The following is an 8,470-nucleotide window of genomic DNA, read 5'->3' on the forward strand; positions in this document are numbered from 1 at the left end:
ATGTCGCAAAGATACAAACGAGTCAGAGACAACCCCTCCTCGCCATGAGCCTCCAAATAAACCCTGTACCCCAATATCCTTCTTCTTCTTAGACTTCTTCACATGATGTCCACCATGTAGCCCACAATCTACCTCCTGAGTTCTCCACAAGGTTAGGCTGTACCTCAAAACCTCTGTCTTGCTTGTTTGCTAAGATGCAACCCAGGAACTTTCAGACAATTACAGTTTAACCTGCCCCCCAATATCACTCTCTGTGCCCATCAGCTCCTGCACTACAGAATCTCTCTTTTAATCCTCACCCCAAACTCATTTTCTGTTTGCTGGTTGGACTTTCCTCCTAGAACTTCTCTCTCCTCTTTCCCAGTTAGGTTGTATCTAGGAACTTTTATTCTCCTGAGTCTACACTGCAGCCCAAAATCTTTCTTGACTCATCACCTTATTCTGCAGCCAGAATCTTTCTCTTCTTCCAAGCCTAGCTTCAACCATTAGCTTTTTGTTCTCTTGAGCCTATCCTCACCCAAGAAATTCATTAATCTCAACAGCCTTGCTTAAGACCATCATCGGCACCTATACTCACCAGTGTAGCTTGCACCCTACCTGGGATGCTTTATTCTCTCTCTTGTACTTCTTTATGTAGCCCAGCCAGCCCTGCAATGGATTCCATTCCCTGGTGCTTTTCTGCTCAACCAGCTTCTCACTGGTGTTCCCTTCAAACCAGCATAAATTTGGTAAGAGAGCTGGTCCTGCTGACATAGTGCACAATCCTGTTCTGAGAACACAGAAGGCAACTGGACAGGTGAGGATCTATAAATTGGCCAGAAGAAGCCATTATTTATCAGAATGATGCCCAGAGGGTAAACTCTTAGACATTCTGTTGACTCAAAGTACAGCAGAAGTACAAATAAGCATCTCTCTGGGTCATCACATCTTCCATTTTTAGTTCTTAATAATCTTGTGAGTTGATATTGGAATTTGGATATGGGAGCACCTGAGCTAATTTGTCTGCATTGGTGCAAAAGAAAGAAAGGTCCTTAATCTTTTTAATCTGGGATTTCGCTTAACTCTTAGTCTTGGTCTCTTTCCCCCCCCCCGGGGTCTTTTCAAAGTGAGCAAAACAATTTCTATGGATAAAGATTTGGAGAGGATCTGTTCTTGTTTTGGTTCAAATAAAACATCTTTAAGGGGTATTGGTTTGCTTAAGTAGGAACCACTTGGGTTCTTGGAGTTACCTTCAAAACCACTTAGGTTCTTGGAGTTACCTTCATCCTCACTTGGGTTCTTGGGAGTTACCTTCATCCTCACTTGGGTTCTTGGGAGTTACCTTCAACCCCACTTGGGTTCTTGGAGTTACCTTAATCCCCACTTAGGTGCTTAGAGTTACCGTCATCCTCACTTGGGTTCTTGGAGTAACCTTAATCCCCACTTGGGTTCTTGGAGTTACCTTCAACCCCACTTGGGTTCTTGGAGTTACCTTAATCCCCACTTGGGGTCTTGGAGTGACCTTCATCACGTCAGTTTTTTTTTTTATAATCCATGGGGTACCATGCAAGGATTTTGTACACTAATCTGGCCAGTTGGGGGCGACTATCTTATTATCTTATTATCTGTACCTTGGAAATAAAGAGCAGCAACCATAGATTAATAAATGCAAATATGCCAATAAATGGGGGTCTCCATGCAGGATTGTTCAGAGCCTTGTGTTTTAATTTACATTTTTGCAAAAAAAAAGTATAGACAGTAGAAACTAAACTCATCAATCAATCGAATTTTCCCTTTAAAATCTAAAAGTAATTCTGACCTAGGACTTTGTTCTTATGCCTCCCTGCCCGGCAAACTTAAAGAATGGCAAACATAAGGGGGTTCCATCGGAACGCCAGGCGCAGCTGTAAGACAGTCGCTAATTATTGGGCTACTGGGGGGCTGTTTGGGCCTCTGTGTTCCAGAAATGCCAGGGCTAATTTTGATTCTCAGTCTGGTCCTGATCAGAACAATGATGGATGATTGACTGAGGGTCTCTTGGTGGGCACAGGCCCTCTCTGCAGAGGAATCACAGTGGCCGCTCCTCACCTGTATTGTGGATGAAGACACAGAGTATTACCATGTGTCAGGATTAAATGAAAACCCAGCCAGAACGTAATCTGTTTTTCTAATATGACCACAAACAGAGAGTTAAAGGGAATTAGGGTGACATCTGCTAAGTCTCTCCCTCTCTCTCTCTCGCCTCCCACCTTTCCACTTCTCCCCCCCCTTTCATTGAGGCACCACATGACTGTGCTCTCTGCCCGGACCCCCTTTCTTCTCTCACTCCCCCCTGAAGCCAGGCCGTGCCAACCTGGCGCTGCCCCGTCACACCTTACTGCTTTAAAGATGGCTCCTCGGAGAGCCCCTGAAAATGGCATTTTTGTGTGAATGCAGGTTGGCAGGGCAGAGAGAGAAAGAGAGAGGAGGGAGAGGAGGAGAGGGAATGAGACAGAAGGTTGAGCGAGAGAGAAAAAAAAAAGAAAGTGACACCGACAGGGAAGGAGGAGGGTGAAACAGTTGGGCATGAATAGAGAAAAAAAGAAAGAAAATGCACCAAATACATTTTTAGACAGGGAGAAAGGGAGTGATGGGCATTAAGGAAAAATAGAAAGAGCAGAAATGACAGAAATGAGAAGGAAGGGGGAAAATAGACGAGAGAGAGAGTGAGAGGAAGAGACAGAAGTGAAGAGCCAGCGAGAGAGAGAGAGAGAGAGAGAGAGAGAGAGAGAGAGAGAGAGAGAGAGAGAGAAAAGTTGGCATCGATTCCCAGCCTTTCCCCAAGAGGCCAATATGGAGAGATGGAGGGAAGGAGGGAAACATAGAGAGATACACTAACAATTGCCACATAATGAAGACATTTCTTGCACTAATAAAGTCAAACATTGGGCCCCATTGTGTGCTGTGGCCCCCCTGTGAACATGCGTGTGCCCCGCGTGTATGTACGTGTGCCCCCCCCCCACTATGGTATTTCTTTGGATAGCTGCAGATTCCTGTATGTTAATGAGCTGGTTATAACCAAAACGTTCCTCAAGCTGAGCTGAGAACACATTAATAGGCGATGAATATGCATGCGAATTTGTTAATTAACTTAATTATTCTGCTGAAAATGCATTCGTCTTCCAAGGGCGTTCTGCGGAGTTAGTAACATGCTCCAACCACTACACCCGCCGTGCTGTGCACTGGTACTGAGTATCTCCCCATGAACTGTATAGAGACACCAGAAACAAGGGCCTCAGTTGTAAGACAGGCCAATGTCGCACTCTATAGCATTGCAGAGTATCTCGGCACTCAGTATAGAATGAGGTGACTCCAATCCTGATAGTGAACATCGACGCTTCCAAATTGCCAACCCCCCCATTAACTGAAATTGTAAGCTCCAGCTCCTGAGTGGTGCTCTCATGGGTCAGGCAGTGATGGTGCAGGACCATGTTATCCCCACTGGAATGAATGGAAGTGATTTTGACGCCCAATGAGCTGGAAATCACATGGTTGGCGAAGCGTTCTGAAAAGCCCCCAGTGGAGGTGTCCCAAAAAGAACACATGAGGAATCCTTGAGCAGGAGCTACCATATTGCTTCTTCTTCTGAATAGAAATGTGAAGCGGCTCAAGAATATACTAGATATCAATTCTAAACAAGTCAATATAAGGTCCCTTTAATGTGAAGGGCATCCTTCCAATTACCAATCAATTTCTTACACTAATTAAGGTCCAGGCTGTGACCCCCCCCCAATCCATCCATAGTTGGACCAACAACAGTTTGGGAACCTCCATTCTGCTCGATACACGAGTGCAAGCTCTTCAGGGCAGTGCAGCCTCTTCCAGTCATATTAATTTATATTAATTTGTATTTTGTGGGTCTAAGCAAGACCATTGGCTCAACTGCCCCAGACCAGCAATTGCCCAGTACCCCTTTCCCTTTGTTTCATTTCAAACTTTTTTTTTTCACTTCTGGTGCCAAATTTTCAACACATTAATTAATTGCTGTAGCCAATTAACTGCAGTTGTGCAAATGAGTTTAGCACTAATTACCATGCAGTGCTTGCAATCACATAAAACTTGCTGAGAGAGAGAGAGCACAAAGAAAGAAAGAAAACAGAGATAGACGAGCATGAGAGAGCAGAAAGGGGCAAAGTGAGGGACTGGGGGACATGGGGGTACAAAGTGAGAATGAGAGGAATAAGAGGAGGTTATAGAGAGATGAGAGGAGGAGGAGTATGAAGAGATGGATGGACGTGTGCTGAGATGAGGTTATAGACAGATGAGAGGAGTAGTACTGATTGATGGATAGAAGTGTATTGAGATCAGGGATGTTATATAGAGATGAAAGGAGGAGAAGTATGGAGAGATGAGTAGAGGTGTGCTGAGATGAGGTTATAGAGAGATGAGAGGAGGTTATAGAGAGATGAGAGGAGGTTATAGAGAGATGAGAGGAGGTTATAGAGAGATCAGAGGAGTAGTACTTAGAGATGGGTAGAGGTGTATTGAGATCAGGGAGGTTATATAGAGATGAGAGGAGGAGAAGTATGGAGAGATGAGTAGAGATGTGCTGAGATGAGTAGTACTTAGAGATCGGTAGAAGTGTATTGAGATCATGGATGTTATATAGAGATGAGAGGAGGTTATAGAGAGATACGAGGAGTAGTACTGATTGATGGATAGAAGTGTATTGAGATCATGGATGTTATATAGAGTAGAAGTGTGCTGAGATGAGGTTATAGAGAGATGAGAGGTTGAGTATAGAGAGATGAGGGGACATGTGTAGAGAGATTTGAGGATGACTACAGTCTCCAACTGATCACAAGTGGAAAAGCCAGAGAACATTCAGAGGCACACACATAAGTTATGGCACCTTTCTATTTGCAATAAAAACAAAAAAGGTAAAAGTTTATACTATAAATGTAAGGAAAGGAATATATATATATATATATATATATATATTAGATTATATTCAGCATTAACACAAGAGAAATCAATATAGTCTGGAGGAAGATCTACTGTGCATCCTCTATTTTATGTTCCTACGACTTCCAAAAGGGTCTGCAGAACATATTGCATTAGGTTTGTGTGGGGGGCTTGTTCCTTGGAGCTATGGGTCTGGGTGGGGGTTTAGTTTGGGGAGGGGTACGGGAGGGTGCCCAGCAGGCTGTCTCTAGGTTACACGGAACACGGTGAGGATTCAGCATCTGTTCAGTCTGTCTGCATCACAATGCCAGAAACATACTAATTGCACTCAGCCAGCCCAGGCCCCCGATACATTGTGGGAACGCCGGGCCCGGATCTGTCTAACCCCCCACTTTCACTTCTACTGAACATCCAGACACATGTCAATATAAAGACTAATATGTGTCTGCTGCAATCCTTATATCATTGTCTGTAATACACAGGTCAGTATATATCAGTAATGGGCACAGAAATATCGTTCTATATCCAGGCACAACCTTTGGGGTAACCAGATTTTCCTTCTATATACACAGGGGTCTTATTTTCAATTCATGTGAGTTTTTTTAACTCCCTTAAAATTCGACCTGGCGAAATGTATTAATAATATCGAATTATGAAAACTCTGACTTATTTAAATGACCCAAAAACTGGAATCAAACTCGAATGTCAGGAAGGCGGCAAACGTCTCCAAATCAATCCCCGGATTTCTCCCATTGACTTAAACAGCAATTTGCCAGGTTTTCGGTGGCGATTAGTTGAATTTGAATTCTTAAAAGGGCCAGTGTATGATAAATCTCGAAAATCTAATTTTAATTTTTTTAAAAAAAACTCGAATCGGGTTTGGATAATTCCCTAGTTGAATTTGACAAGTTTTGACCATAAAAATAGAAAATTCGGATTTTTCAATTCGACCCTTAATAAATCGGCCCCTTAGTATGTGGGTGTATAATGGCCAGCAGAGGGTTTGTATATTCTGGGGAAATGAGATTGCAGGAGTTGAGAAGGAGCAAGCGAAATAGAAGATGGGAAAGTTGTGATGAAGATGAAGAGGTGCAAATGTGGGCAGGACATGTCTATGGCAGCTGCTCTACTCATTGTGCCACATCAGTACCCAACAAGCTCTCGCCCCGAGTCTAATTTACCTACAGGCAACTGACCTGTTTCCCGCACCACCGACGTGCAAAGGGTTAGTACTAAATATTCATGGCTGCCCTACATACACCGGCTCACACCTGACCCCAACATGGAAGGTTCCTTCTGCTCGTCTTCCCCCCTCCCATCAATGGCAGCTGCCCCTGTGCCAGTTTATGTGCCAGTGGGCTCCTCCGCCTGCAATGAACCCCCCGGCGGACCCTTTGGCCACCAGATGGCACGGAGAGATATGGGCAGTGATGCAGGAGGAGAGGGCACCAGCTGTGCTACTGTATATACATGTTATTGAAAAGATACTCCGTGTATAGCAACAATAAGTTTCATCATCTGTAATTGCTACACGCAGGGCCGCCATCAGAAAACACAGGGCCCCATACAGCAAACATTTTCTGGGCCCCCCTGGTCCCCACCCGCACCCCAGATCCTGCCCACAACACAGTAAAAAGTCCACATAGACATCAGAAAATAAAAAGCCATTGGTGGTCAGGGAACCTCCATAAGTTTAAAAAAAAAAAACATTGGCGCCAGGCCACCCTTAAAAGTTTTTAAAAAAAACATTAGCTAATTAAAGAGAAACACTGGTGGTCAGGAGCCCATAGAATATTTAAAAAAAACATTGGTGGTCAGGGGTTTAATAAAAACATTGGTGTTTACCTTTGGTTCTTCTTCAGCTTCTTTCATGGCTTTGGGTCCTTTTGTGGCTTTGGGTCTTCAGCTTCCGCTCCTTTCGTGGCTTTGGATCATTTGAACAGGGCCCCAATCAAAGTTTTTAATAAAAACATTGGCGGTCAGGGCCTCCTTATAAGTTAAAAAGAAACATTGGTGGTCAGGGGCCCCATAGAATATTTTAAAAAAACACTGGTGGCCAGGGGTTTAATAAAAACATTGGTGTTCAGAGGAACTTACCTTTGGTTCTTCTTCAGCTTCTTTCGCGGCTTTGGGTCCTTTTGTGGCCTCGAGTCTTCAGCTTCGGCTCCTTTCGTGGCTTTGGATCATTTGAACAGGGCCCCAATCAAAGTTTTTAATAAAAACATTGGCGGTCAGGGCCTCCTTATAAGTTAAAGAGAAACATTGGTGGTCAGGGCCCCCATTGAATATTTAAAAAAAAAACATTGGTGGCCAGGGGTTTAATAAAAACATTGGTATTCAGTGGGACTTACCTTATGTTCTTCTTCAGCTTCTTTCGTAGCTTCAGGTCTTCAGCTTCGGCTCCTTTTGTGGCTTCAGATAAAAGTTTTTAAAAAAGACATTGGTGGTCAGGGCCCCCTTATAAGGTAAAAACACTGGTGGTCAGGGGGCCCCGTTGAATATTTGAAAAAAACATTGGTGGCCAGGGGTTTACTAAAAACATTGGTGTTCAGTGGAACTTACCTTTGGTTCTTCTTCAGCTTCTTTCGTGCCTTTGGGTCTTCAGCTCCTTTCGTGGCTTCGGATCATTTGAAGAGGGCCCCAATAAAGGTTTTTTTAAAAAAAACATAGGTGGTCAGGGCCCCCTTATAAGTTAAAGAGAAACATTGGTGGTCAGGGCCCCATTGGATATTTTAAAAAAACATTGGTGGCCAGGGGTTTAATAAAAACACTGGCGTTGAGTGGAACTTACTGTAGGTTTTTCTTCAGCTTCAGCTCCATTTGTAGCTTCAAGTCTTCGGTGATTCGGGTCTTCGGCGCTTCAGTTCTTTCCGGGACTTCGGCGGTGAATCACTTATGGGGGGCCCGGCTAATTTGAAAACTGCAGCACAGCCCTTCAGGCCCAGGCCCGGTACAGTTGTACCCCCTGTTCCCCCGATGGCGGCCCTGGCTACACGTGGATAGGATGGGTGTTAGCGTGGGTGCAGCCATGTTAGACACCCCATTAGAACTGTGTTGGAGATTGTACAGAGATACCAACATGCACCATTTATTTCTGAGCAACATTCAGCTTTCAGTAAACTGAACAATTTCAGTGGTTTTAAAGTTTCTCCCGTCAGTGTCGGAAAAAACGACGGTGGAAAAAATTTGCAACCCCCTCCCATCCCCATGGGTGAACTTACTGATAGGACCGTAATCCGCCTGGACTCACGGACTTCTGCTCACATGAACGCCAAAACAGTCAAAACAAAGGGGTGGAGGGAAGGGGGTTGTTTATACAGAGTTCACTATCTCTAGCTAATTAATGGTAAGATGGAAAACGAAATTATACTTTTTACTTAAAAGAATAGGCATGATGTATTTTCGGCATCATTTCCGTTTATTTTGCACACATTGAAAACAATATATAGGTGTTTACTGCCCCTTTAATCAGCTGTTAATGCTTCATGGATTGTATATTTAAAATATATCTAGAAGAAGTTGTAAAAGGCCATTATTTTTATATTTA

The 8,470-nt window shown here is 43.8% G+C and overlaps 1 long non-coding RNA gene across 1 annotated transcript; it reads right to left on the bottom strand.

Moving 5' to 3' along the window:
- Positions 1-1,683: 1,683 nt before the first annotated feature.
- Positions 1,684-7,508, bottom strand: LOC121399073. The gene is made up of 3 exons (XR_005964734.1): positions 7,021-7,508; positions 6,769-6,912; positions 1,684-2,067 (listed from the first exon to the last, which is right to left on the bottom strand). It is a non-coding gene; the product is annotated as an uncharacterized LOC121399073 (long non-coding RNA).
- Positions 7,509-8,470: the final 962 nt, after the last annotated feature.

Source organism: Xenopus laevis, chromosome 9_10S (genome assembly GCF_017654675.1).
Source record: "Xenopus laevis strain J_2021 chromosome 9_10S, Xenopus_laevis_v10.1, whole genome shotgun sequence".
NCBI classification, from domain to species: domain Eukaryota; kingdom Metazoa; phylum Chordata; class Amphibia; order Anura; family Pipidae; genus Xenopus; species Xenopus laevis.